Source organism: Gopherus evgoodei, chromosome 2 (assembly GCF_007399415.2).
Source record: "Gopherus evgoodei ecotype Sinaloan lineage chromosome 2, rGopEvg1_v1.p, whole genome shotgun sequence".
Classification (NCBI taxonomy): domain Eukaryota; kingdom Metazoa; phylum Chordata; order Testudines; family Testudinidae; genus Gopherus; species Gopherus evgoodei.
The window spans coordinates 220,936,722-220,959,306 of record NC_044323.1 but is presented as its reverse complement, the minus strand read 5'-3'; the positions used below and the strand labels follow the sequence as shown (position 1 = coordinate 220,959,306).

The window sequence follows — 22,585 nt, the reverse complement described above, 5'->3', positions numbered from 1 at the left end:
AAAGGACTGAATTAGATCATGTCCTTGAAACTGGCTGATACTGACTCTCAGACAAAATAACAGTCATTTTTAATTTGCTGTGAATGCTCAATATACACTATTGCACAGACTTTTAAAAAATGAAGCAAAAAACTAGTAAAGCTAAGAAGTTACCATTAAACTTGATGTACTCTACTTCAGCTTCAAGATAAAGATATAAATCCATGCCCCTCCTCTCACTTACCAACAAAACTGTAGGCCTCCACAAGCTAGCAAGAGCCAGAAGTCCAAACTGAGGCCTCATAAGCATGTGCAACTTCATTGAGCAGTGGTTTTATCACACACAGCTTACCAAGGCTGCATTTAGCTCAATGTCTCTATATTAATTTTATTTAAAACTAAAATACTCTGAACACATTTTCTAACTTCAAACTGTTCATCTTGCTTGAAATGGTAACAGCAAATGCTTTGATAAATAGTCTGAAACACTGTCCAGTTTCTCTATGATTTCTGTCAATAAGACTGCTATAATGCTTCTGTGTAATTCCTTACCTCAGACTATGACAGCAGCTATCCCTGCACATCTCCTACAACAGAGGTGGGCAGACTTTTTGGTCAGAGGGCCACATCTGGGTATGGAAATTGTATGGTGGGCCATGAATGCTAACGAAATTGGGGGTTGGGGTGTGGGAGTGGGTGAGGCCTCTGGCTGGGGGTGCAGGCTCTGGGGTGGAGCTGAGGATGAGGGGTTGGGGGTGCTCATGGCTGGGACTGAGGGGTTTGGAGAGTGGGATCAGGGCTGGGGGAGGGGGTTGGGGCACAGGAGGGAGTCAGGGGTGCAGGTTCTTGGTGGCGCTTACCTCAAGCAGCTCCCGGAAGCAGCATCATGTCCCTCCTCTGGTTCCTATGCAGAGGTGCAACCAGGCGGCTCTGTGAGCTGCAGCCCTGTGCGCTGTAGCCAATGGGAGCTTCGGAGGCGGCGTTTATGGTGGAGACAGTGTGCGGAGCCCCCTGGCTGCCCCTAAATGTGGGAGCCGAAGAGGGGACATGCTGCTACTTCCAGGAGCCGTGTGGAGCCACAGCATGCGTGGAACAGGGTAAGCCCCCAACCCCGCTACTTGGCTGGAACTCCAGAGCAGGGAAAGCCCTGGATCCTCCTCCCCAGTGGGAGCTCAAGGGTTAGATTAAAATGTCTGAAGGGACGGATGCAGCCCCCTGGCCGTAATTTGCCCACCCTGTCCTACACCAACACTATAGTGCCACAGCTGTTAAGGTTTGTGCTACTCTGTGGGACATTTTAAGCAAATTATTTTATATGATGATTTGCATCTTTGTGAACAATTTGCATGTAACCATGCACTTCAGTTTAAGTTCACCACACACTGCCCCAAGCTGTGTTGGAGGTAAAACACTGAGCTGCACAAAATTTGACACTGTGGTTGAGGTGGGAGGGGAAGTAGGGTACATTCTGCAGAGTGTTTGTGGGAAGAGCTGGGTGCTGGCTGAGAGTGCCAGGAAGGGAATCGGGGAGCGGGGGGAGGTGCTTGGTCACTGAGTATATCTGGGTATGAAGTTGGGATGGGCTGGGGTGACTGAGAGCTGCAGGGGAAGCTGGGTGGCGGGGTGACTGGGTCCAGGTTTTGTATTGGGATTACAGAAAAGCACAACAAATTTTCCAGAAGGGACAATCACTTCATCATCCTCTTTGTTTAGCTGTTGGTTTGTTTCTATGTGTGAATATGCTGCTGGGCTTCCTTCATCTCTAGTTCTGTCTGGAATGCTTTGGTGAAGGGAAATATGGCAGAGGAGCGTGCCAGTGAGTGAATGAGTATAAGGTGCAGGTGCAGGCCAGGAAACTGTGGGGAACATGGAGCTAGGATGTGAATGGCCCAGCTGCCTATTCTGCAAAGCTAGGGAGAGGGACAGAACTGCAGGTCTCCCTGCCCCAAGGGATAAGATAAGGTAGCAGAGCAGCAAACAGGGAAGGCTGAAGTGTGTGTGTATTTAAGGTTGACGTTTGCAGCTGAAATGATTGCACACAGGTCATGGGTGGGCAGCTTCCCCTAAAAGTGAAAAAAAAACATAAGACAGGCACAGGCCAAGATTCATTATTTTTAAGCCAGTTTCATGATTTTTTGGGAGATCTAACTCATGATTTTTGAATTCTTAGTGTTGGCAATATTGTCCCTATGCACTGGAAGTGTCTCTGTTGCACAAAGCACTTCTCAAAAGTACTGCCCATGCCCTGTATGCCATGTCCCTATTTTAAAATAATACCCCCACTGTCCCAGACTTACATCAGGCGCAGCATACAAAAAATATGTATTCATCTGATTAAAAGTAATTCTCACAGAAAATACTCCACAAACCCTAAGTTACACAAAGGAATTAAACCTCTCCTCCCCATATACTTCCTCTGCCAGCAGGATCAGAACCACCCCTAGGGCACACAGTTGCCTCTCTCTAAACCTGAAAAGATGGAATTCTGGAAGGCTTTCTCCTAGTTCTTCCATTGAGCTCCACAGGCAGGTGCACTGATGGTTCAGGAGTTAGCACTGGATCTGTCATGTATGGTTAAGCTGCTGCTGGGCTAAGCTCCCCATTTCACCCTGAACGGTATTTTCTCTTTGATCTTGAGGAATTTATACAGTATGTTATCCTTTTAAATATCTCATAAGATCTATAGCACAGGCAGTGCCTTTTTATGATAGAAGGACACGGTATGTTCCCATGCTAGGGTGTTGCATTCACCATAACTTAGCCCATTGCTTCACTAAGCCCATACTATTACATTAATTATCTGAAGTAGTGTTTATGGTTAAGATGGCTGCAGCCTTTTATTCTGATAGTCAGCTAGACTGATTATTCACAACAAATCATAAGAGTCTTATGGAGCCCTGCAACATGCATTTTAACACTTTGAAAAGAAATAAAGATCCTGAACCACAAAAGAGAAAATATTTCTACTAACTAGCATTGACAAGTAAAATAAGCATCATTTAAATGTAAATGTAAAGAGCAATCATAGGGTGCTCTCAGCACATCAGTAATAAAAAATGTTGCATTTCCTGCTAAAACAAAAAAGGAGCATTAGCCTGGGACATATAAAATGTATTTGTCACAAGAATGTATTGTGTATTTAAGTGTGTGAAAAAGGAATTGCTAATCTCAACACATAGAAATTTACTAAGTAGTTGCACTTTCAGTTATTAATGTTGTGCAACAGTTATTGTTTACCTTAGTAAAGCAAACAAGCTTTACACACAGTCACCTATGGCATGTCACAGTTTTAATGTGAATATTGTTAATACGGCTAGGGAAGCAGTTGGAAGAGAAAAGGTGATAACAGTGTGTCAGCTTGGAATAAGCTGTTGAAGATCTCCAGCATATTGATCCCTTTTAACTCTCAGTCAAGCAGGGATTGCAGAAGAAATACCTTCAGATAGTAAAGTATTTTAATGTTTCTATCATCTCTCTTTGCAGGGTGTTATTTGGAATGTTATAAGATGCAATCCAAATTTCAGTTATGTCTGTCTACAGCCCCCAAATATGTAGCAACATATTTTCCCTCTTTAATTCAGCATTTAGCTAAAGACAAATATATCGTTACCTCCACAGACTAAGTAATGAAAAGGAAATCAACACTCCAGCTACAGACATAAGCAAATGCAGCTTAAATCTCTGTGACTGTTCACTTTGGGCTTGACTCTGTGAAGTTTTTCCTCAAGACAGTAACCCTTCCTCAGGCAAGTAGTTCCATTCAATGTAATGCCACTACTCACCTAAGGAATTATGTGTAGGATTAGGCCCTACTGAGAATGGAACCAAGTTTGGGGTCACATTGAGCTTCTTGTCTGTCCCCTCGTTCTCTCTCCCTTTGATTTTGTTGTTGTTTTGTGCCTCCCATCTCTTTCCCTCTACCATTCTTTCTGCCTTCCCTCTTCCTCAGCAGATCCCATTATCCTTGTTTTTGGTCTTCTACATCAGTTTCCTCTCCTCACATCTCACCCTTCCTTCTGTTTTTCTCTTCCCTTACCCAGCCTTTTGAAGGATTGTGCCTGTGCTTACTGAACAAAGCTCTTCCCTAGAAATGACGCCAGGAGCACCTGAATGAAATTGATAAGAAAACTGATAAAAATTATAGGATCCATAAGCTCCCAGGTTTGCTGAGGAAGGACTAAGAGCAAGAAACACAAGTGTGATCCTCCTGTACTCCCCACAAGGGAATATTAGCAATTGGGCCAATGAGTGACGATGAAAGAGGCAGGGAAATGCAGAATCTTTATGCACCAACTTTAAATCTGTGTAACTTCCTTTAACATGCATACCACAATTATACTGCCTGTTCTCAATGTGTCATTATTGCTGTCCAGAGCTACTATGTATGTTAGAGAGTGTGTGCACACATGTGTATAAATAAAAGAACAGAAGAACCACATGATGAATGTGTCTGAAAGATTAAAAGAAGAGTTATATATATCTTACAGCATTAGCATCGATAACAATATACCTGTGTCAGACATTGTATAGTGCATTGAATTCAGTCAAAAACATGGTTATTTCATTTTACTTTTCAATACATTAGACATAAACATACTGGCCTGGATGTGTTCCGGCTTTATAAACTGGCTTGCAAAACTACTGTTTGTTCAGACAAAGAAGGCTGCAACTGATGGACTGGATTCCAGAGCCACACAGAATGCTGCCACATCTTCCATTTAAGCAAAAAGTGTTACCTCGGATCACGCAGATGCAGTTTACCCTCAAGACTTGGAGAGAGAGAGTTTGCTACTCCGAATCAGTTCAGACTATCTTTGTGAAGAGAGAGCCTGGCTTTGGACCCATGAAACCAGCAGCCATGGGTCCGCCTGAATGTTCTGGGCCTAGAAATATAATGGATAATCTCAGCTTTCATCCTGAAAAACAGAGGATGTTTGTTGCCTTTTTTGTTGTGAAGATAGCCTTGGAAAGGTAAAGGTATTGCAATGAATTCTAGAGTTCAAAGCTTGTCACTGATTTTGCCTAAGGATCACAGCTTATTCAGATACCTTTAGGGCCAGTGCAAACTACGGTCACAGGCCCATCAGAGTTCTGGAAGGATCCCAGATCAACTTGCAGCTCTGGGGGCAGACTGCAGCTGATAGCTTGTAGTGGTCCCACAGCAGGAGGGCTGGATTTTCTACCAATATACCAGTGTGGTCTCTGGCACAAAGATAGACACGTCCATACCATCAATCTAGTAGATTAGGCACAGGACTCACGGACTGCTGCACTCTAAGCCCAGGACTCACAATGACTCCCTCAAGCCGTTAACTTTTCTGTCTTGTTACCCCATTTTAAGATGGCGGGACAAACATTTACCTCAGGAGAGGGGTTGGTGATGATTGTGCCAAATGTTTGCATAGCCTATACACATGCTAAAATTCACTAACATCCATATGGCTGGGGCTTAGTGGTTCCCAGACAGACATGCACATGCGTGCTCTAATGTATTTTAACAACTGTCCATTGCAGACATTTTTAAAATATCAGCAATATGTACCCCAATAAAAGCATCTGGGTTGCACTGTGGCAGAAGAAACGGTCTCTCTCTCTCACACATATACGCACACTATATAGATATAAAACAAATCTGTTCATTTTGGGGTGCAACTCATTCAAACTCTTAGGCCAAACCCATATATAGTGGTGTGATCATTGTGGAGAAGAGTTATTTACAAGTTTTGGGAAAGCACAGAGAAATGAATTTGTTTGCAGACCCACTCAAAAATGCTCAGGCTGACTTTGGGTAAAATTTTCAAAAGCACCTAAGTGACTAAGGACCGCAAGTCCCATATTAAAAAGTGATTTAGACTTCTAAGTCTCATTGATATCAGTGGAACTTCGGCCCCAGGGTCCAGATCCTCACAGGTGTTTAGGTGCCTAACTCCCATTAAAATCAATTGAAGTTCAGTGCCTAAAGACATTTGAGGATCTAGACTGAAGGGCCTAAGAAACAGATTGAGTTTATCCAAAAAGGATACTGTTCTACTTGGTAGACAGTGACAACTAAGAAATGCAAGCCAACTCTCCTATGATGGACAATGACCTCTCTTTAATTGCTAGTTATTTGCTGTCACTGTCTGCTGGCAGAGACACAGTAAGCATATGTACTAGTACCCATGCTAGGATAGAAGAGCAAACAGATGAGAAAGGTTCATTATATCCTGTACAAGTGTCTGCAATTTCTATGCAACTCTTGCTCTCTCAATTAAATATGTTATGCTGTGATTACTTCATAATGAAGATCATGGCATGCAATGATTCTTCCAGATCTCATGTTATAATAGTAAATGCTTTGATAGCATCCCAATTACTAGCAAGCCTCATACAGGTTTACGGAGGGACCTTCATTGAAGTAGGTGACATTTTCTATGTTAATGTTCTCCCAGTTGTAGTGACAAGAGTGCATGGATTCAAAAAGCTAAGGAGCCCCTTTTTTAATTACAAATAACAGAAAGCAACAAGAAGAGGACCAGTCTTTTCACCTGAACAATTTAATAGCTAAAATTCTATTTTGGCTCATAGTTTAAAAGGTCAGCCTTGCAGTTCAGATGCTGTCATTTTCACATTAAGGATCCCCGATTATTAATACATGTACATACGTGCACGACATACATATCTAGATGATCATATTGGTCCCTTCTGACCTATGAGTCTATGAGTCTATATACATACATACATGCGTATACATATGTACACATGCATACATATGTACACACATGTACGTACATGCGTATACATAGGTATGCATACATACATGCGTATATATACGTATACATACGTATGCGTATACATACGTATACATGTACATACGTGCATGACATACATATGTGCATGACAGCTTACACTAACATCTGTTTGGATGGCCATTTCACTAAAGCATAACTGCCAAACCAGCCTGGGATTTGATGGGCAGCCAACAGCCATCTCTTTCTTTAGAGAGGCACTCCTCGGCAACAGAACTGAAGCTTGTGCACCACGCCACATGATCACACTTGTTGACATTCAGCTCATTCAAAGAATATTTCAAGAGTGAAAGAAAAGAGGAGAGTTTACAGGCATACTGCATTGCTGTGGTTACAATAGGAAATGATTGAGTGGCAAAACAGATGCACCACTAACTTCACCACTTTTGAGAGAACGTAATCCCTTTTTAGAGAAATAAACTAGGGCTGTCAACTATTAAAAAAAATAATCACAATTAATTGTGAGATTAAAAAATCTAATCGTGATTAATCACAGTTTTAATCACATTGTTAAACAATAATAGAATACCACTTATTATAAATATTTTTGGCTGTTTTTCTATATTTTCAAATATATTGATTTCAATTACAACACAGAATAGAAAGTGTACAGTGCTCACTTTATATTATTAATTTTTATTACAACTATTTGCATTGTGAAAAAGATAAACAAAAGAAATAGTATATTTTAGTTCATCTCATAGCAAGTATTGTAGTGCAATCTCTTTATCATGAAAGTGCAACTTACAAATGTAGATTATTTTTTTTTTGGTTACAAAACTACACTCAAAAACCAGTCATGATTTTATAGACCTCTATCATATCCTCCCTTAGTGATCTTTTTCCAAGCTGAAAAGTCCCAGTCTTATTAATCTCTTCTCATACGGAAGCCATTCCATACCCCTAATAATTTTTATTGGACTTTTCTGAACCTTTTCCAATTCCAATATATATTTTTTGAGATGGGGCGACCACATCTGCATGCAGTATTCCTGATATGGGCATACCATGGATTTATATAGAGGCAATATGATATTTTCTGTCTTATTATCTATCCCTTTCTTAATGATTTCCAACATTCTGTTAGCCTTTTTGACTGCCATTGCACATTGACTGGATGTTTTCAGAGAACTATCCACAATGACTCTAAGATCTCTTTCTTGAGTGGTAACAGCTAATTTAGACCCCATCATTTTATATGTATAGTTGGGATTATATTTTCCAATGTGCATTACTTTCCATTTATCAACACTGAATTTCATCTGCCATTTTGTTGCCCACTCACCCAGTTTTGAGAAATTATTTTGTAGTTCTTCGCAGTCTGCCTGGGATTTAACTATTTTGAGTAGTTTTGTATCATCTGCAAATTTTGCCACCTCACTGTTTACCCTTTTCCAGATCATTTATGAATATGTTAAATAGGACTGGGCCCAGTACAGACTCCCGGAGGACACCACTATTTTTACCTCTCTCCATTCTGAAAACTGACCATTTATTCCTGTCCTTTGTTTCTTATCTTTTAACCAGTTACCAATCCATAAGAGAACTTTCCCTCTTATCCCTTGACGTTTACTTTGCTTAAGAGCCTTTAATGAGGGACCTTGTCAAAAGCTTTCTGAAAATCTAAGTACACTATATCCACTGGATCCCCCTTGTCCACATGCTTGTTGACCCTCTCAAAGAATTCTAGTAGATTGGTGAGGCATGATTTCCCTTTACAAAAACCAGGTTGACTTTCCCCAACAAATTATGTTCATCTATATGTCTGACAATTTTGTTCTTTCTTATCATTTCAACCAGTTTGCCCAGTACTGAAGTCAGGCTTACCAGCCCGTAATTGCCAGGGTCACCTGTGGAGCCCTTTTTAAAAATTGGTGTCACATTAACTATCCTCCAGTCATTTGATTTAAATGATAGGTTACAGACTACAGTTAGTAGTCCTGCATTTTCACATTTGAGTTCCTTCAGAACTCTTGGGTGAATACCAACGACTCAGCATATGTTGTTTGATTTAAGAAAACTTTCATTGCCGATTTGAAAAAACGCAAAGAAGGTATCAATATGAGATTTCTAAAGATAGCTACAGCACTCAACCCAAAGGTTTAAGAATCTGAAGTGCCTTCCCAAATCTGAGAGGGACGAGGTGTGGAACATGCTATTAGAAGTCTTAAAAGAGCAACATACCTATTGGGAAACTACAGAACCCAAACCATCAAAAAAGATAATCAACTGTCTGTTGGTGGCATTTGACTCAGATGATGAAAATGAACATGCATAAGTCTGCACTGCTTTTGATCAATACTGAGCAGAACCTGTCATCAGCATGGAAGCATGTCCTCTGGAATGGTGTTAGAAGTATGAAGGGGCATATCAATGTTTAGCATATCTGGCACATAAATACTTTGCAACGCCGGCTACAACAGTGCCATATGAACACCTGTTTGTTTGTTTTTTGTCTCTGGTGTTGCCTGATTGTGTACTTCTGTTTCCAAATGAGGTGTGTGGTTTATTGGTCAGTTCGTAACTCTGGAGTTTGTAACTCTGAGGTTCTACTGTATGTGATTTGACAAAGCCCAATACACATGGACCACCAACATAAAGAGCAGTTTAATGAGACACAAGGGCATACAATTACTTGCATGAGTTAGCTTGAGCCCATCAGCATCTTTCATGCATGTACATGCTGAGGTGATCGACTTTGTGCTTAATGCAGGGCAAGGAAACAGAGAAGGCCGAAGTTATTCCATGAGCCTGGAGTTTGAACCATACACAACCAGTATCTGAACTTGATTTCATCCCAAATCATGTGCAGGAAGAGAACACATTACAGGACTTGCTCCTACAATCCACTCTTTTTTAAATTAAATCTGGTCTTTATTTTTTACACATTTTTTAGTCTTTGTAGTTTGAAGAAAAAGGCGGTTTTAGTTTGGTTTTTAAGGGCATACCACAAAGTGCTACATTGTTTGTCTTCTCTCTCTTACCACCATGAAGCAGGAGGCTGCCTCATGACCACTTGTCATGCTGGCTCTTCTCTTACCCTGTGGGCAAAGAGAATAAGAAGCAGCTCGTCCACGCTCCATGTTGGAGTTAGTGTTGTTCAAAAGCAGTTCTACTCTCCTGCACACACCAAGATTAATGGCTCCAAGTTTCTCAGAGTCTTCAATTGAGCTATTCATGCATAAGTGGGATGAGCCAGTTTTGGCACTAACTTAGCAGCTGCTCTGTCCCCAGCAGGCCCAAAGGCAGGGGAGAAAATCAGGCTGTTAGTTTAAAGTGACATGGCCAAAGTTACTTCTGGCAGGGTTTTACCAGCTATACTAACTTAAAACCAAAAGCTAGACTCCACAGTTATGGGGTTTAGTAATGGGGAAGCAATTCCTGAGCAATTTGAAAATCCCTGTGTAATGCAGAGGGATTTCCTTTTTTCACTTAATTCTCATCCTGTCAGGAGTATTTTATATTATGACTCTTATATCACAAAAGTTCTAGAAGCTGCTGTCACATCACATTTTAATTGCTGTTACCCTTTTAGACAATAAAGCCAAGCCAGAATTTGTCAGAACAAAGAGAACAGGACAATCAGTGTGATTTTTAGATCAAATTTGTTTTCAAATATTGTAAGGGGAGAACTCTAGGATACTACCCAAGGAAATTCCAGCCTTCCTACTTTACTTCAGTCCAACTCCCTTAACTCTCCCATCACCACCATATACCACAAGTTGATCTTTAAAAATATTTTTAGTACTTAGGCCTTGTCTACATTGGCACGTTTCTAGGCAATAAAGGCGCTTTCTGCACTGTAACTCCAGAGGTGTACACACTGCCAGGCCACTTAGTGTATAGAAACTGCACAGTTGCTGCGATGTAAAAAACCCACCCTGACGAGAGACATACAGCTTTCTGTGATGGGGCTACAGTGCCGCGGGGCCAGTGTAGACACCCTGGTCGATTATAGTGCTGCAATTGGCCTCTGGGAGGTGTCCCACAATGTTCTTGCCTATCTGGTCATTGGTTTGAACTCTACCGTCCTGTACTCAGGCAAAAAACTGTCATCCCCACCTTGTAAATTCCTTTGAAATTTTGAAAGAGTCCTCTTCCTGTTTGCTCGGTGACGTGTGCAGGGGTCTTAGCGCATCTTTCCAGGTGGCCATGCCTGCTCCACGCATTAGGTGATCCCCTGCTTGGAGCAATGCTGAACTGCTGGACCTCATCAGCATTTGGGGAGAGAAGCCTGTCCAGTCCCAGCTGCGCTCCAGCCATAGGAATTATGATACCTACGGACAGATTTCACAATGCATGATAGAAAGGGGCCATGATCAGGACATACTGCAGTGCAGGGTCAAAGTGAAGGAGCTGCAGAACACCTACCACAAGGTGTGGGAGGCAAACTGCTGCTCCAGTGCTGCGCCCACGAACTGCCAGTTCTAAAAAGAGTTGGACACGATACTCTGTGGCGACACCACCTCCACTGTGAAGGCCACTGTGGATACTTTGGTGGCTCATGCGCCAGTCAAGAGAGGACCACACCAGGAAGAGGAAATCTTGGACAAGGATGTGAAGGGGGAAACCAGCGGCAGAGGATGATTCAGAGGTTAGAGATTCATGCAGCCTGGGGTTCTTCTCTAAGCCGGAGAAAGCTAGCTAGTCACAGCTGTTGAATCTTGGCAAAGCGCAAACAGGAGAGGAGGCCCCTAGCAAGTGGCTTTGATTTTGGGAATTGCTGATACAAGTTATTGGGGGCAGGAAGGTTGCAGAAAATAGGCTTGTGTCTGTATGATGCGCGTACCACCCACATGCCTAGTCTGAGCGGCAGAACAGGCTGTTGATTGACTCCCTAACTTCACAGAATCTGCCTCAGAGATCTTCAGGAGACTCTTATGGAGATACTGGGCAATCCGTTGCCGCAGGTTCTTTGGCAGAGCTGCTCTGTTTCTTGCCCCATTAAGGGTAACTTTCCCACGCCACTCTGCCACCATGGAGGTTGAAGGGGAACCATTGTTGCACAGAGGCGAGCCACATAAGGGCCAGGGCAGAAGCCGCAGTTTTGGAGAAGACCCTCCCTTGATTCCCTGCTCACCCTCAGCAGTGTGATATCTTCCATAATGAACACAGCCTGTGAAAATGCGGGGACCAGAATGATTATCAGCCCTCCCCCTACAATGCTGGCTCTCCCCAAGAGCCATGTGCCCAGTGTACAGTCGGGTCTGGGAAAACTGATTTACCCTGCCCCAGTGGCTGCTCATCATTTTGGGGGTCTTATGGCTCATGTGTGCTTTCCTGGGATCAGCCAGTTAGTGACAGGTGTTTGAATACTGATTGTGTTTTAAATCACTGAATCAGTGGTCTCTACGTTGCCAACACTACTGCTTCTGTAAAATGTTGCATTTTGGCTTCACAAAGATGACCTTGGGAGACAAGTCTCCCTCTTTGTTATCGCCGGCTGAACTGCTGCACAGAATTAGAAACTGGCAATGAAGAACTAAGGAGGACTTTCTGTATGAGGCTATGATACACTTCATAGCTGCAAAAAAAGAGGAATTGAAGGAATGGTGGGACAGCGAGAAGAGGGACTGAAAGGAGAATGCAGTGTGCCAGAATGAAGCTATTGAAAGACTCTTAAACATTATGGAGTGCCAAGCGGACATGATCCAGGCGATACTAGCACTGCAAACTGAGCAGTTCCATGCTCCGCCCTCCCCTGCAGCCGCTGTCGTAAAACTCTTTCCCACACACCCCCTAGACACCACCAAAACACTCTTATCAACTTCCTGGCTCCAGTCTGTACCCACTGCATTCCACTCCTCCCACCTCACAGTCCAGCACTGCGGACTCCCAGTACCTACTGCAGTCAACACCCGTCCCTCAGCAGTTTAGCCCTGTACAGTACCCACTGCACTGTACTCCAAAGGACAAGACCGGATATGATCCCTGGACATACGCAAACCTTTAACCGTCCCGGGACCCCACCTCCTCCTGGGACCCTCCCTTCCCCTATCTCCTTCAGTGCTGATGTGTTTTTTTGTTCGTCTCTCTCCTCCTCTTGTTATTTTTTAATAAAAGAATTGTTTGAAAAGCAATCTTTATTCCATTAATTTAAACGGAGCACTGCAAACAGGCAATTTTCTTACACCTTCATAGTGCATCGTCTGCACCATTCACAATCACCTCCTAGCATTACAAGAACTGCACTCCCGAGCATAGCAACAAATATTGGTGGCTTTCAGCTTCAAATTGCTGCCTCAAGGCATCCCTGTTCCTTACGGTCTCACACTGCATCCCTCTAATAGCCCTGATCTCTGGCTATTCAAATTAAGCCTCCAAGCACTAAGCCTCAGCAGTCCATCCCTGAGTTAAGCTTTCACCCTTCCCTTCACAAATATTATGGTGTATATAGCATGCGGCTATAAGCATAGGGATATTGTCATTAGCCAGGTCCAGCTTACCATATAGGCAGCACCTGGGGGCCTTTAAAAGGCCAAAAGCACACTCAACAGTCATTCTACACTTGCTCAGCCTGTTGTTGAACCGCTCCCTGCTGTCAAGGTCCTTGTGTATGGCTTCATAAGCAACGGTATTAAGAGGTAGGCAGGGTCTCCCAGGATCACCATGGGCATTTTGACTTCTACTATGGTGATCTTCTGGTGCAGAAAGAGAGTCCCTGCTTGCAGCTTCCTGAACAGGCCAGTGTTCTGAAAGATGCATGCGTCATGCACCTTTCTGGACCAGCCTGCGTTAATGTCCATGAAACTACCATGGTGATCCACAAGTGCCTGGTGAACCATAGAGAAATGCCCCTTCTGATTAATGTAGTCGGTGGCTAGGTGGTCTGGTGCCAGAATTGGAATGTGCATGCCCTCTATTGCCCCTCCATAGTTAAGGAAGCCCATTTGTGCAAAGGCATCCGCAATGTCACGCTCATTGCCCAGAGTCACGGTCTTTCGGGGCAGGATGCGAATAATGGCCCTGCACAGTTCCGTCAACATGAGTCCAACGTTCAACTTTCCCACTCTGAACTGGTTAGCAACCGATCGGTAGCAGTCTGCAGTAGCCAGCTTCTATGGTGCAGTTGCCACACGCTTCTCCAATGGCAGGGCAGCTCTCATTCTCATGTCCTTGTGCCACAGGGCTGGGGCTAGCTTATCACACAGTCCCATGAATGTGGCTTTCCTCATTCAAAAGTTTTGAAGCCACTGCTCATCATCCCAGATGTGCATCACGATGTGATCCCACCACTCAGTGCTTGTTTCCTGAGTCCAAAAGCGGCATTCCACTGTGGTCAGCTCCTCCATGAATGCCACAAGCAATCTCGTGTCATAGCTAGTACGCGTGGCGAGATCAATGTCGCACTCCTCTTGCCTTTGTAGTTTAAAAAATCAGTCTGGAGATAATGAGGTTAGTTCAATCAGGGAGGATGAAGCCCTCTTCTATCAGTTGAGGTGTTCACTGATTGAACTAACCTCATTATCTCCAGACTGATTCTGGCCTACATATATATACATGCTTCTGGAAATTTCCATTACATGCATCTGCTGAAGTGGGTATTCACCCACGAAAGCTTATGCTCCAATACATCTGTTAGTCTATAAGGTGCCACAGGACTCTTTGTTGCTTTGTACTAAAGTCTGTGTATATCAAACCCCAGACCTTGTTTAACACTGTTTAAGCTGAACAGTGACTGCGTTATGTTAACACCCTTGGCCCATATATATTGCATCTAGATTAATACAACAGAGAGACTAGCCACCTTAGTACAATCCCATCCAACCCCTGGGCACATACTCAGGTGGAGCTACACAGCAAGTCTTAGTGCGCTAGCTCAAGTAGAGCTAGCAAAGGTACATCTACTCAGGGAGAAATTACACTACCCAGCCGCTGTGCAGACATACTGTAATGTGGGTTCTTTTCCTGAGTGGGATGTTTAACAAAACTTCATTTCCTCTCTTAGGGAGATTGTTGAGTTCTCTTGAGTCAATAGTGTGTTAACGTTTTTAATGTATGCAATTCTACAATATACATGCATCTAGATAATACAATAGGTAAATTAAAAATCAATACTGTTCATATGCTGTAATTACCATGCTGTAACCAGACGTTTCCTTACTGTACATTTTCTAAACCAGCCTAGTCCTGAAGTTCTACAGGTTTAGGACGCTTTGAAAAGACAGCTCTCCTCTTCTCCAAGAGCTCCAGGAAATGGATTAAAATTCAAAAGGAAGCTGATTTACAAAACATACGTGGCTACATGCATAACAAGAATTGGGTTGATGATTGTGATATTCAGAAATCAGCTGGATATTTTACACTATGTATTTTAAAATTTACAGATCAGTAATGTTTTACTATGATTTTAAAACAGAAGTTTTGGGGTTATTTAAAAAACAGCAACCCAAACTGGTTAGACTTTTCACTGGTAATTCTTGTTGTAATTTAGTTTCCCCAGCCTGCTTGCAGAGGGGAATCAGGAGATCTACCTTACATTAGACTCCAAACAATGGCTGCCCCAAACAATGTTTTTTTCTTACATTTTCAATTAGAATCTGTAAGGAACTGAGGTCTAGGCTATCTGGCCTAGCAGTCATAACTGGGCTGGTGTCCATATGTCAAGGATGGCCACAAGGCAGTAGTCAGTGGGCAGGGATCAGAGTAATCATTAGGGCTGGGATCAATAGGGAAGAGGCAGGGTCAGAGCCAGGCCAGGATCATAGACAAGAAGTAATTGCCAGGCTGGAATCAGGAGACAAGAATTCAGTGTCATGCTTGGATCACAACCAGAGGTAGCTACTAGGCTGGAATCAGATGGCAAGACTCAGGGTAGGGTTGGAGACTGGAGATTATGAAGCAAGGTGAGGTCTAGAGTCATAACAAGCCAAAAAAAAATGTGATTACCCAGACAACATTCTGGGCCACACTCCAGGGCTAAATAGAGAGCATAGGCTACAGGGTGCTGTCACTCTGGATCCTTTGGGCGGTACTTCCTGCAGTGCCTAATTAACCTGCATAGTCTCCAATGGCAATATCAACTGTCCCAGGCTCTATAGTTGTAGGTTCTAGTTCCACAAATTCTTACAAAATTGCATTGTTGTGGTATCTGCATTAGTAAAAAATGATTTCAAACAACCACTCTGACATTATTCTAAATCAAGGAACTCAGGTGCTCTGTTATCTGTTGAAGGTAAGTGCCATAGCAAGTTCAGAATACATTTCTAATTCAAGATAACTGCACGGTAGATGTCTTATTTTGTTTTTGAATACGACTTTGTGTGAAATCTTCCCAGTCACTATTTTACATATTGCTGAGGCTATCGTTACTGTAGTACTTGGGTGTTACTTACTTTAATTTAGAACTAATATCAGTTTCCCCTGGAGAGAGGAACAAAGCTGTCATTTCTTAACATCACCTAGACAGATTAAAATCACTTACCGGAGCCAATCATTGGGGCCTGTTAAGCCACGGGTGCCTCCTCACTCCCCTGTCCTGTGTCCAGTTTTGGAAAAAATATTAAGGCCAGTCTCCAATTTCATTATTTACAAAATGAGTGAACTCATGGCTCCATTGAAGTCAATGTCAAAAGTGGACCCAGGATTTCACTCTACGCCTCTTAGCCTTGAAGATGTAGCCTCGTGTAAACTGCTTACTCTGTGAAAGTCTGTCACTGATTTTTCCTGAAAACACAGGTTAATGCTGTTCATGGTCACATACGCAGCTTCCAGCATTGGCCTTTGTGGCCCATGAAAAACACTCAACTGTGGTTCCCTACATTCTTGGAGGACCCTATATCAACTGAAAACTATATACTATGCTCTAACTGGCCTGCCTCAACTGCAGCAAGCGCTTACTCCTGGGGGAATTCGGCTCCAAAAAATTAAAAATTCTGCAACAAAAAATTAAAAATTCTGCACATAATTTTAAAATTCTTCAAAATTCTGCATATTTTATTTTCAAAATAACACTATATAATCACACCAGTTTCAATTATTTTTGGTCATTTATTTCAAAATACCTGTCAGCAAGTATGTCTGTAACAATACAGACAACAAAAAAGATTCAGAAAATGTTTTTGACAAATAGATTCCCTACTAGGCATATTAATACAGAACTCTGAGGTAATAATTCATTTAAACTATAATACAGAACCATATTTCCCACACCACCCAGAAGCAGTGCAAAGGTTAAGGGGAGTCAGGGGTATCGGAGGAGCTGAGGGAAATAATTGTTGGGAAGGAGCCTGGATGTGAACTTGGAGGGTTTCTGAGTATGGGTGGGAAAAGTACGGAACAGGGATATTTTAGGGGCGGGAGGGCTGGGAGGGACTGTTATGAAGCTTCCCCCATGCAGACCCTGGCTGACCCCTAGTCTCTCCCATTCAGTCAGACATATGTGTCCCTCCACCTCCACTCAGACACCCACTTCTCCCATTCCCATGTGTCTCTGTGCCCCCACTCAGCTACCCCTGTCCCTATGTGGCCCTGCACCTCCCTTTCCCCTGTAGCCCTGCACTTCCACTCCCATTCAGCCCCTGCCCCAGTCTGTCCTCCTGCACTAGTCCTTATGAGCCTCAGTCTGAGCCCCAGCACCCCACACTCTCTGTCTCATGACCTGGCCTGATAGGTGCTGTGAAGAAAGCAGGCTCTTTCTCTTCTCTAGCTGGCTGGGAGCGGCTGCTGTGTTTTATCCCCACAGCACCTTTTGGGTAAAAAAAGCAGAACTGCAGAAACTTTTAAGCAGAAGCTTTTCTCTGTGCAAAAAAGGTAAACTATTTGCAGCTCATTAATTATGCGGGACATGCAGTGGGGCAGAATTCCCCCAGGAGTAAAGCTCTGTCCCAGCTGCCAACCAGTTGCTTGCTTCTGCGGAGCAATTAATGTGGCTTCAGGCCACAAGGAGAGACCACTCAATATTGTGAGAGACAGCCTGATCTAAGCAGAGGTCTGGGACTCTGGAGCAAGGAATTCCTGCATTCTAATCCCTTTGTGGCCTGGACCAAGTTACTTCAATTTCCCCAGCTGTTAAATGATGATATTAATACTTTTCCTTCTCAGGATGCTGACACTACTAATTAATTAAAGTTAGCAATGTGCTAAGCACTATTAGCAAGACCAGTGAGGCACAGCACTCAAGGAAACAAGGCAATAAAGGTGTGAGAAAGGGTGACAGAAAAGTGAAACTGTGGGGCAATGTTGTTCTCTCATGTTACATTACTTAGGGCAACAAGTGTCTGGCATCAGCCCTGCAGACATTCACTGGGGAGAAATCCTAGCTTCACTGAAGTCAATGGAAGCTTTGCCATCGACTTAAAGGAGCCAGGATTTTTATCCCAGTATCTAAAATGTTTTAAAAGTGACCTAAGGTTTCATGTTTAAATGTGATTTTATTAATGATGAGTACAACCTAACTAATGTCCCAGTGGGTGAAGCAGTCCACCCGCAGGAAAATTCCAGGATCAAGGCTTATTATTAGAAAGTACTATTCAGTGACAAACTCAACTGAATATTACAGTATGGCTGATACATGGATAGAGCTTTGAGTCTTACTTTTGCCGCTGACTTGCATGCACCCTTGGACAGTTCATTTAACCTTTCTGTAATCAATGTCCTCATCTTTAAAATGGAGATAAGGAGACTGACCCAGCTTTGATAAGCACACTGATATCTACATGTCAGCCAGTGCAATCGAAGTCCTAGGCACATCAGACTGTATAAGAAACTGTAGTTTTTATTGTATTGTATAATATTTGACATACTAATATATCATGACATAAGGCCTAATCCTGTACTACTGATTTCAATGGAACCAGGATCAAGCCCATAATGAAATGACCATATGACGGCTCATTGTTAAGACTGAGCGTTCAGTAACTTTTTCAACTGCATTTATGTTAGTCTCTTGCCTAGATTCATAAAGAATGTCATACACACAGTACATACATACCACGTAATATGAAACTTAAATGTAAGGGGCTTGACTCATCACTCCAGTACTCCAGCTTTATGCCTGTGTGACTCAAACCCAAGATTCTCTCCCCTCCACCACATAGCTGATAAAAACACTCATGGAGTACCCCACACAGCTAGTCATGAACTGTGTAGCCCATGTTAATGACTAGTTAAATCTCATAGCACAATTAATGAGTTTGTAACAGTCCACAATACTTACATTTTGTAACTGTGCTGAGTGGGTGGGGACTTATATAATTAATGTAAAAAACAATAGTTTAAAACATAGTCATTAGGATTTACCATGCTATGCTTGGCAGTATACTTAGGCAGCCTTTTTAAAGAAAAACAGTCATTGCCAACTGTTAATAATGAGTGTGCAAGTTATGCTTAACACCACAAAATTAAGGGCACGGAGCTTAATCAGTTTAAACAAAAAGTTGTTCCAGAACAATGTTAACTCCAAGACTGTAGTCCAGAAAACTGCTGAAAATAAAAAAGAGAAACTTTCTGGACAGCTGTTGGATGGTAATTTTTAAACTTTTTAAAGAAGGACATGGTGTGTTTGTTTGTAGCCTTTGTTCTTCACAGCTAATTTCTTCTGACTTTCAACTGAACAAGTGTAAAAGATTATGGAGCTGATTCTCTGCTCACAACAATTTTATACCAGTGTATTTTCACTGACTTCATTGCACTTATAGCTGATTAAGGCGGGTGCTGACCTTTACATACTGAAGTCAACAAAATTATATACTTGTGTAAAATTGGTGTGAGGGGAAAAGCAGCTGTACAGGCTTTTACAATGCACAAATGAAATTCAGAGAAAACTAGTTGTGAAGAACAAAGGCCTCAATAACAAAAATGTCACCCTTGTTTTTCTTCTAAATTTTTTTAAAAAATTGCCCTCTAACAGGGCAAAACCTCTCTCTTGTTTTTCAGCAGTTTTTAGTTTGTGAAATCAATAGGATTCCATGTGGGTGTCACCAACACATCTCCTTCAAGGATCAGGAACTGGTACAAGTGAGAGCAGAAACAGGAATGTTTGAGTATGCATAACTTGATGTAGACTATCGTCGGTATACACTATAACATACAAAGAAGGGTATATGGAGCAGATTACACTGAGACACAATTGGGGGCCACATACACAGTGTTACATTCATAATTTATGTGCTCAGGCAGTGGGTGAGGGGTAATTTTGTATTTACTCCTACTCTTGCATGAGTGGAGCTACTTACTAAGTCTCTCTCTAATGGGTCAGTACAGAATTTTATACTTTATGCATTGCTTTTTATAAAGATGAGGAATTCACTTTCATATTTTAATTGTAATCATAATCATAACTTGACCATAAATTCTGTTCTTGTGGTAAAACAATAAACACTACCAATGCATTCAGTGCTGATATTGGGTAAATATGGGAATTTTGCCATTGACTGTAATGGGAGCAGGATCAAGCTCTAAGAGTCGGCAGTGGTTATCATTGAAGATTTGGTACAAAGTCATAAGTTCTGAAGCTGAATTTGAACACACACTAACACCTCTTCTGTCAACAGGTCACCTTTTTTTAAAAAGCACACAGCAATAGTTTTTTACACTTTTTTTCACTTCATTAGTGAATAGTGTACTGGGTGCCAAAAGTGTGACAGAACCCCATAATATGTTTGTTCAGTGGTGCTGGTGATACATATGCGAGATATGCTATCATTCAACTGAAAGCTTACAAAAATACTGTTGGATTCTACAGCAATGATGGAGTTAAAGTTGAAAACGTTTTCGTTTAAAAAAAATTATTATATAACCATCTCCAATACTGGAATAATAAGGAAAAATGGCAGCAAAGTGTTCAAAAGAGAACATTAACTTACACAACTTTGAGCTTGAGACAGGATTGAAAGTCTAGAAATAATAAGCTTATGATGTTGTTTCAACACTTTCTATTTCATGAACCTCTAATTTCAAAACCTTCTTCAAAACCAGGATTTATCAAGTGACATTTATTCACACTCGTGTTTAAACTCCATCTGAAACACTGCATATGCAAATAAATGAATTCCGATACACATTTATGAGGTTCATCTGACCACAGTACCCCTAAAAACTTAATTTAATTTGTAGGTAATAATTATTCTGTGGTATAAATGCTATTACAGTATAGTATGATCAAACTATTCGTCAGTGACTAGGATATTCGTTGCAAATGATTAAAGTTTGTGAATTAGCAAGTAAGTGGACAAATAATTACAAATACAAAGATAATGCATTATCAAGTAAATTTCAATCATTTATTTAGCCAGTTTTCAATTAGTTAATGATACTACGTCATAGCACACCTGTGAAAGTGCTCTCTGATACATTTGGTAAAAATTATACACTCCACTAAGTTAAATTTCTAGAAAAAACTTACGGAGCTGGTGTTTAAAGATGCTAGAATTTTATTAATCAGAGCTAGATTCATCTCTCCCTCTTCCAGTCGGCCTGTATGTACTCACATACACAAACATCTTACAACTGCCAGGGTCATCAATGGAACAGCAAGTACGTTTAAAGCCCAGTGACCGGCAACGTGCACTTTCACCATTGAAAAAAAACAACAAATCCCACAGAAAAGCTGAAGTACAGTAAAAGTCAAATAACATATGTCCTAGGCCTACGAAAAATTCCCTGTGCCCCCCCCCCACCTCTCTGCATATTAATATATATATATTGGTGATGTTTGGTAATGAAATGCATGATGCCAATGATCACCAGACCTTATGAAAAAGAGAGCTCTCCCACTGGGACCTACTTAATAGCAGACAGACACCAAGTTATCACCCCCTTTTTTCCCCTTCTTACCCCCTCAAGAATTCGGCATCAGCATCCCTCTTTCTCTCTCTGTAGCAGGACAACTCCAGTTGGGTATTTCATACATTGGAAAAATGAATTCATAACAATGTACCAATGCAAATATGAGTCACGCCAAAATATATTTATATCTAAGTGGGCAACAGGCTGAATAACCCTCTCCCTGCCAGCACATCCTTCCCCTTAGCCATTTCCCCATTGACACCGCAGTGCATTACAACACTAGCAGCCGCCTCTGGCTCAGAAATTTTCATCCCTCCCCCCATCCAGTATTAAATACTCCTCAGGCTCTTTGCAGTGATTGGAACCATCCTTAATGGAGGCTTCAGCATCCTCTGCGAGCCTTTTGGCTTTTGCATGGGAAAAGGGGGGAAGGGAAAGGAGAGGTGAGGGACAAGATGAGTGAAGGAATGAATGAATTGCTACCTCCAGAAAGGCTCTGTGGGCTGCTGCTTGCTCCTGCTCCTGCTGCTGCTGCTGCTGTCACAGCGGATCAGCTGATATTTACCTGTGAGGTAATGCACACTCTGTAAGGTCACCATGCACTCACTGAAACAGAGTGCAAAGCAGGAGAGAGACAGAGAGAGGGAGCTGCTGCTGCCGCTTCCCACAGCGAGCCGAGAGGCTGCACCGCGCGCAGGCTGCTGATGCGGCTGCAGCTCCTGGCACATGCTGCAGGTGTCAGAGCAGAAGCTGCCCTGCCTCAGACGGTACCCAGCGCGCTTCTGCACATGCTCCAGCCCCCGCGCTCGCCCTCATCACGGGCGGGTGCGCAACCTCTACACATGCCCACTGGGGCCGGGAAGCCGCTGCCCGGCCCCGGCCCCGGCCCGGAGGAGTCTCCCTGCGCTTCCGCGAGCGCACCCCGGCCCTGCCGGAGCCGCGCGGGGAGCGGAGCGGAGCAAGGGGCCGGAGGGGGAGTTGCTGCCGAGCGGGAGGGATTGTGACGTACTGGGGGATGGAGGAGCAGGTGGGGCTGGGCGCAGGGAAAGCAGCAGATTTGGGGATGGGGGAGCAAATCGGAGGTTGCATGG

At 42.7% G+C, this 22,585-nt stretch overlaps 1 protein-coding gene across 2 annotated transcripts in view; it reads right to left on the bottom strand.

The window, feature by feature from the left end:
• DTNA (dystrobrevin alpha) overlaps positions 1-22,057 on the bottom strand; it is a 324,921-nt gene extending 302,864 nt beyond the window's left edge. The window contains exon 1 of one of the 2 annotated variants that reach the window (XM_030553035.1): positions 21,978-22,057. The gene's annotated coding sequence lies outside the window, so the exon portion shown is untranslated. The remainder of the gene's footprint in view (positions 1-21,977) is intronic. The other variant, XM_030553013.1, reaches the window with a different exon arrangement.
• Between the last annotated feature and the right edge of the window lie 528 nt (positions 22,058-22,585).